The following is an 8,422-nucleotide window of genomic DNA, read 5'->3' as shown; positions in this document are numbered from 1 at the left end:
AATTAAACCCATGATAGAAAAGGTTAGAACAGTTGCTTACATGCATAGTGCTTCTGAACAAAGACTTAAAAGATGGAAACAATTTTGTAAAAGAAAAAATGTAAAGCCTAGACTAATTCCAAAAGATGTTGACCATAGGTGGAATTCCACATATGCAATGTTAAGTGTAGCAATAGAATATAAAGACATTATAACTGATTTTATAAACTATTATGCTTCTAGTTCTAGTTCTGGTAGCACTTATGGAATAACTGAAGATGAATGGACAGTTATATGTAATTTAAATGAAATGTTACAAGTTTTTTATGATGCTACCATGTTATTATCTGGCTGTTATTATCCAACCATTACTTTAGCTGCTTTACAAATTTTAAATATTCAAAATTTTTTTGATAAATATCGTTTGGATGCTACTTTTGGACCTATGGTTTTTGAAATGGAGAGCAAATTTAATAAGTACTTTAGGCCTATTCCTCATATTTTTGGTTTGGGGGTTCTTATTGATCCATGCTTGAAGGATATTGGCCTTCGAAGTTTGTTACAGTCATTGTATGGTGGACAGGTTATAGACTTAGATGATGGAACCACCCTGAATGCTACTACTCATCATTTACTTATTAGAAATTATTTTCAAACTTTATATGATGAGTATGCAGCTAGACATGGTGTAGCTGCACAACAGTCTGCAGCTTCGGTTTCTTCGAGCTCATCCCGAGCCCGAGGTAAAAGTGTAAGTTTTGATAGGTATGCAATGGTAGCCGAGCTAACTGGTGGATCTGGACTTGGATCGTCATCATCGGAGGTTTCTGAAATAGATGAATATTTTTCTGCTTCTTTAGTTAGATGTTAAGGAAATGCTTTAGATATTTTGCAATGGTGGAAAGTATATGGATCAGTTTCATATCCTATACTTTCCACCATGGTTCGTGACTTACTAACAGTGCAGGTTTCGACGGTAGCTTCGGAATCCGCCTTCAGCACAGCAGGTCGTTTGATCGATGATCACAGGACATGCTTGGATCCGTATACTGTACAAGCGGTGATGTGCTTACAAGATTGGTGGAGGTACGAGAAGCGAACGTAAGGCATCGATCGGATGGCTGGAATTGAAGATAAATTTGAAGAATTGGGACTAGCAGATAGATATAAAGAATAGATTGTAGTTTTTATATCTTAGCTTAAAATTTTTAAAGAATTATTTTGGAAATAATTGCAAATGATAGTGATATAGGTGAGTAGGTGTCAACCTAGTTAGGATTTACTTATCTATTGTGATGCGATTAATTCCAAAATAAATTTGTACTTGTAATTTGTAACTGATTTATCAATTATTAATAAAGAATTTGTTTTTATCATTTTTTATTTGTAATTTATGTCATTTTAAGTAATTAATAAAATTATTGTTTTTATTATTTTTCTTATTTTTTTATAATTTAAAATTTAAATAAAATTGAAAAAATTTGGGAAAAAAAAAGAAAATCAACCGGGCCAGCCCGGAACCCGGCCCGGCCGGGCCCGGTCCCGGCCCGGTGTACCCGGGTCCGGGTCCGGGTCCCGGTTTTTCCCGGCCCGGATGGACAGGCCTAGTTAATGGGTTTGGGTTTGTGTGAGAGTAGTATAACTAGTAAATCACGAAAAAGTTAATTAAAGTAAGCAAAATATTCCCACATTTCAATCAGACTTTAAGTAGGGGCCTTATTTCAACATACTAATAGAATTTGGGGGCCTAAGATTAATTTTGAAGATGTGGTGGGTTAATATCAAAATATTGAAAGATTTGGAGGGACTGAGCAATTTCAAAGATTTAAGGAGCCAATACAAAATATAAAAAGTATTGGGGGCTAACATGAAATAACCCTATATAATATTGAAATATATTGGGCTCTGCACTCGAAAAGAGAATCATTCTAATTAAATAATAAAGATTTTTCTTTTTGGGGTGACATTTCATATTCTCCAATAATGTCGGGGGCGGATCTATGTACCCCTTTGCCCAAGGATCCCAACTAACTTAATAACCACCTTACCCCAGAAAAAAAGAAAAAAAAAGGAAAAAGAGAGAGAGGCAAATTGGCCACTTAAAATTTATTTTGTAGAGTTATTTGCATATATACCCTCTAATGGCAAGGGTATTTGCAGAAATACCCTAAAAATATTAGTATTTGCTAAACTACCCCTCTAATCACCAATTTTTACAAAAAAATACCTTCAAAGCAATTAACATCAACTTTGATAAACTAATTTGTAATCTCAAAGTAAACTTATTAATAAAATAGTCAATTTTTTTTGCATCAAGATGATTATTATTGATTTAAGGGTATTTTTTCACATAGTTGATGATTTGAGGTATAGTTTTGCAAATATAAAAATTTGAGATTATTTTTGCAAATACTCATGATTTGAAGATATATGCAAATGACCCTATTTTTTACTATAGAGAACTCATATTTTGTTCTACCATAGGCTTCCATAGCCCTTTTTTAATTGGTGTTACGGTGTATGAGTTATATTTAGGGGTGGCAATTTATGACCCGACCCATTAACCCGACCCGACCCGACCCATTTATAATGGGTACGGGTCAAATTATATGGGTCGGGTCATAAACGGGTCAACCCAAATTTACCCATTTATTAAATGGGTCAATTCGGGTTGGCCTATTGACCCGTATAACAAAAATCCCGACCCGTGTAACAAACTTCGTTCCCTCACTCTCTCTTAAGTGCGCCGCTCTGGAGAAAGAAAAAAAAAGAAAAGCTGCAGAAGAAAAGAAAAACCCTAGATCCTCACGAAGCTCAAGCGACGAGCGGCCTAGATCCCATCACGAAGCTCGAGTGGTGAGCGGCTAACGGCGAGCGACGGCAAGCAACAGCGAGCGGCGGCAAACGGCGAGCGACAGTGATCGGCGAGCGGCAGTGATCGGCGAGCGGCAGCGATCCTCGAACCATAGTTCCTCTCTCTCCTCTCGAGCGCTCGAGTTCTCCTCTCTCCATCGAGCAGCCATAGTTCCTCCTCCCTCTCTCCAATCGAGCCCAGTTCCTCTTGAACAGAAGAATCAGATCTTCAATCGAGCTAATCACTGGATTTTGATGTACACTCTTAGCTAGGGCTTTTTGATCTTGCGTTTTATCAATTTTGGGGGTTTTTTTCATCTTACTTATCTCTTTCAATTTTGGGGTTTATGAAATTACAAATCAATTTTGGGTTTTTTTCATCCTTTTTGTTGTCTTACTATCTATATTGTTTCTGATATTAGATGCTTTACTTCAAACATTTTTATTCAGGCGTACTGATGTGAGCAATAACAGTTTTTGGTAAATCACCGCCATGATGCAGTATATATTATTATTCCGCATACAGAAGAATAACATGATTTAGTTTACTTTAATTTAAGATTACTTGAACTTGTTAATTTCATTAATGCCTGAATGAAATTTACGAGAAGAAATATAATGTTGACCTACTATGCATTGAAAAACATATACTATAATTATATAATTAACTACTGTTGTGTATGCATGATAGTCCTTTATTGAGAATGAAAAATCATTTAACATGAAAAGTTCTCATTGCAAATATCATATAATCATGAAAAGATTTGTCATTCCAGATATTATATCCATAATCTTGTGATAATAAGTAGCATCTCACGATCAACTACTGTGACATGCATTATTGTATTTCAAGAATACATGTTATGAATTTGCTTAATGGTTTTTTATTGTTTTATTAATGATAGATGACATACAACCAAAATTAGATGAGCTTTCTGAGGATATCATGCAATTAGATATTGGAGAATCTATGCCAACACAAGTATGAATCTCTCATACTATGATGCGGTAGCTGAAGGTAAGAAAATTTTGTGCAAGTTTTTTGTCGAACATATTATATACCCCTATACAATCTATGCCAACATTAGTCTACCTTTGATATCCTGCACATCTGGCTCTCATACATTACAATAGCCTGCACATCTTATTGTAAGTCATTTTTCTTTCTTCTATAGTGGGGAAAAAGAATATTCTCCACATTGTTATAAAATCAACATGCTGTTCTCCACATGTTCGACATGTAAGCGGTAGGAAGAAAATGACTAAAATCCCCCCTTCTTCCTAAGAGGTCCAGAGTGCCTTCCTGGCAAGGAGAACTTGGGAAGAGTCCAACCCAGGACAAAATAGTGAAGGGACAAAATAGCTTACATAAATTTTTACCTGAAAGCTTCAGTTGCTAAATAGTGAAGGGACAAAATAGCTAAAGTAATGCTTTTGATCTTATAGTTAAAAATGTTGGATGATACTACTTCCTGGATTCAACTTCTGCACTTCTTCATCCTTTGTTAAGTGTGTGAAATTGTCATGGTCAATATATTTTCTGTGATTTTGGTTGTTTGTCATTCTTGAAGCGTGTGCATATATGTTTTTTTTTCTCCTTTTGTTAAAAGCTGCTCTGGTTATTTGAGTTCCCTTTCTCTCAGGATGTGAAGCTTATAATCTAGGAACTGGAAAGGGAACATCTGTTTTAGAAATGGTGGCAGCCTTTTATCCTCATTGTAAATTTATAAAATTGGTTCTTTTGGATTTTGGGACTTGCATTTGTTCTTTACGTGTTCTCTTCTTCTGTGTTGGTACTGCAGTTCTTGCAGGTAAAAAATTCATAAGCGAATAATCCTTATGTCATATGATACTATTCCACTTACTACATGTTTCTTTTTTTGCTTCTATGAACTTGCAGTTTGTCTTCGCATCCAAGTTAACAAAGTTACAAAGACAACAAGGAATTCAAGGTAATTTTGTACAAAATCATCTTATCCAGAAAGCATCATATTGCCTGTGAGAATATGCTTGTGAGCTGCACTTTTATTAACAAATCCACCCTCTCGTTGCAGGACTTGCCACCGGAGCGAGCTTTTGCTGATTTTGTCCTCTGCAATCTGATTCTCCACCTTGTGATCATGAACTTATTTGAATAGAACTGTATTAATATAAGTTGGAAACTGCAGCAATATGTATTAGGTCTTATCAGTTTTTGGACATGTCCATTTATGGTACTCGCATAATTGTTTACCTGGTTGAAGATTGTACTCTTGCCTCACAATTCTCAGGATTTTGACTAATCTTTAGTCATTTTCATGGGTGCAATTGGTTCAGGAACGGGTATTTTGCTTGCTGTGACAGTTATATACCAGTATTTTGAAACATTTGAGAAGGAGAGAGCTACTGATCTTGGTTTCTTTGGTCTGTGATATGTTTGCTGTTGTAGTTGTTGTTGCTGCTGCTGTTGAAATTTAGATTTTTTTTTTGTCTAAAGAGCTGCATTGATTGTATTTTTGTTTGTCGATAGTTGCAATTCGTTGAAATACATTTAAATACTGAACATGTCTTTGAAATAACTCCATGTTGTGAGTATTGATAGTTTTTGTCTAAAGAGCTTGCAAGTAGTGTTCTTTTGTGCTTGTATAAAAAAATTTATTAGTTATGTGTTAGGATATGTCTTGTATTAGATAAACGGGTTATTCGGGTTATATGGGTCGGGTCGGGTAACCCGTTTATTAAACGGGTCGGATCACATTGACCCATTTATTAAATGGGTCGGGTCGGGTCACACTTATACGGGTCGGGTCAAATTTTATATGGGTCGGGTCGGGTCGGGTCGACCCGTTTGCCACCCCTAGTTATATTATTAAAAAATTTAATTATTAATCAGGATTAATTGCGGAAATACCTCATGTACTATCTCCAAATTGAAGATGTCATCTTTAAATTTGTTGTTGCAGATAAATCCTCTGAAAGAGATTATAGAATATAAATCCCTTCAGTGAAAATTTATTCATATAGACAAACCCCTTGAGAAGGGTAAAACCTATTCCACTCAGGATATATTTAGGCCTGTCCATCCGGGCTGGCCCGGCCCGGGCCGGGCAAAACAAGGGCCCGGATTTTTTTTCGATTTTTTTCGATTTTATTTAAATTTTAAATTATACAAAAAAGACAAGAAAAATAATAAAAAAACAATAATTTTATTAATCACTTAAAATGACATAAATTACAAATAAAAAATGATAAAAATAAATTCTTTATTAATAATTAATAAATTATTTACAAATTACAAGTACAAATTTATTTTAGAATTAATCGCTAAATTCTTTATTAATAATTAATAAATTATTTACAAATTACAAGTACAAATTTATTTTAGAATTAATCGCATCACAATAGATAAGTAAATCCCAACTAGGTTGGCACCTACTCACCTATATCACTATCATTTGCAACTATTTCCAAAATAATTCTTTACAAAATTTAAGCTAAGGCCTAAGATATAAAAATTACAATTTATTCTTTATATATATCTGCTAGTCCCGATTCTTCAAATTTATCTTCAATTCCAGCCATCCGATCGATGCCTTGCGTTCGCTTCTCGTATCTCCACCAATCTTGTAAGCACATCACCGCTTGTACAGTGTACGGATCTAAGCATGTCCTGTTGTCGTCGATCAAACGTTCTGCTGTGCTGAAAGCGGATTTCGAAGCTACCGTCGAAACCTGCACTGTTAGTAAGTCACGAACCATGGTGGAAAGTATAGGATATGAAACTGATCCATATACTTTCCACCATTGTAAAATATCTTAAAGCATTTCCTTGATATTTAACTAAAGAAGCAGAAAAATATTCATCTATTTCAGAAACCTCCAATGATGACGATCCAAGTCCAGATCCACCAGTTAGCTCAGCTACCATTGCATACCTATTAAAACTTACACTTTTACCTCGGGATGAGCTCGAAGAAAACGAAGTTGTAGACTGTTGTGTAGCTACACATCCATGTCTAGCTGCATACTTATCATATAAGGTTTGAAAATAATTTTTAATAGCTAAATGATGAGTAGTAGCAGTAAGGGTGGTTCCATCATCTGATTACCATACAAGGATTGTAACAAACTTTGAAGGCCAATATCCTTCAAGTATGGATCAATAAGAACCCCCAAACCAAAAATATGAGGAATAGGCCTAAAGTACTTATTAAATTTGATCTCCATTTGAAAAACCATAGGTCCAAAATTAGCATCCATACGATATTTCCCAAAAAAAATTTGAATATTTAAAATTTGTAAAGCAGCTAAAGTAATGGTTGGATAATAACAGCCAGATAATAATATTGTAGCATCATAAAAAACTTGTAATATTTTATTTAAATTACATATAATTATCCATTCATCTTCAGTTATTCCATAAGTGCTACCAGAACTAAAACTAGAAGCATAATAGTTTATAAAATCAGTTATAATGTCTTTATATTCTATTGCTATACTTAATATTGCATAGGTGGAATTCCACCTATGGTCAACATCTTTTGGAATTAGTCTGGGCTTTACATTTTTTCTTTTACAAAATTGTTTCCATCTTTTAAGTCTTTGTTCAGAAGCATTATGCATGTAAGCAACTGTTCTAACCTTTTCTATCATGGGTTGAATTTCAGTAAATGCACTTTGAACAATTAAATTTAAAATATGACAGATACAGCTAATATGAAAAAAATCACCATGACATGGCAATGATAAAGTTGATCTGATAAAATCAACAGCTACATTGTTATTACTTGCATTATCTAGTGAAAGAGAAAATATTCTTTCTGAAATTTTTAATTTCATAAGTTCTTCAATTATTAAATTTACAACATTAATACCAGTATGTGACTCTTCTATTGTAATAAAAGAAATAACTCTTTTAAACATTTGCCAATTTTCATCAATCTAGTGTGTTGTGATACATAAATATCCAGTTTGTGCTCTAGATGTCCAAATATCAGAAGTTAAAGAAAATTTACAGTTTAAAATAAGAAATTATTTTTTCTTGTTCCTCCTAATAATATTTTAAAATATCACATTGACAGGTTTGACGAGAAAATTTTTTAAATGCAGGATAAAAACAACCTCTAAACATATCTTCAAATTCATCATCTTCTACTAATTTAAAAGGAAGGTTTTTAAGAATGATAAACCTGATTACGCATTTCCTGGCTCTGGCAGCGTCATAGTTCCAACTACCGAGACTACCAGAAGAGGAGGATTGAGAAATCATAGATTGTCGGATATCACCTTGAGGAGTCTGGCCTTTGTTGTGTTTATCTAAATGACGTTTGAGGTGGTTGGTGCCGCTCTTATGATGAGCTTGAAAAATCTTGCCGCACAACGCACACTTAGCCTTTTGAGTGAGGATCCTACCGTGTTCATCATTGGTGACATCGATCTTCTCGTAAAAATTCCACACATCGGATCTTGGCCTTTTAGGAGCTCTTGGTGCAGATTCGTCGTCATCGGATTCAGGATTAACTTCGGTAGGAGTAGACCCAGTAGGTGGACTCATTTCAGGATCGGGAGATAAGTTTTGCTCTTCATAATCAGATTCGAAAGCCATTTGATG

General features: G+C 34.5%; 1 long non-coding RNA gene across 1 annotated transcript; it reads left to right on the top strand.

The window, feature by feature from the left end:
- On the top strand, positions 4,624 to 5,107 carry LOC109851015. Its single transcript, XR_002249643.1, has 2 exons — positions 4,624 to 4,784; positions 4,887 to 5,107. It is a non-coding gene; the product is annotated as an uncharacterized LOC109851015 (long non-coding RNA).

This window comes from Asparagus officinalis, chromosome 7 (assembly GCF_001876935.1).
Source record: "Asparagus officinalis chromosome 7, Aspof.V1, whole genome shotgun sequence".
Lineage (NCBI taxonomy): Eukaryota > Viridiplantae > Streptophyta > Magnoliopsida > Asparagales > Asparagaceae > Asparagus > Asparagus officinalis.
The sequence above is the reverse complement of the archived record's forward strand: the minus strand, read 5'-3'. Positions and strand labels throughout refer to the sequence as shown.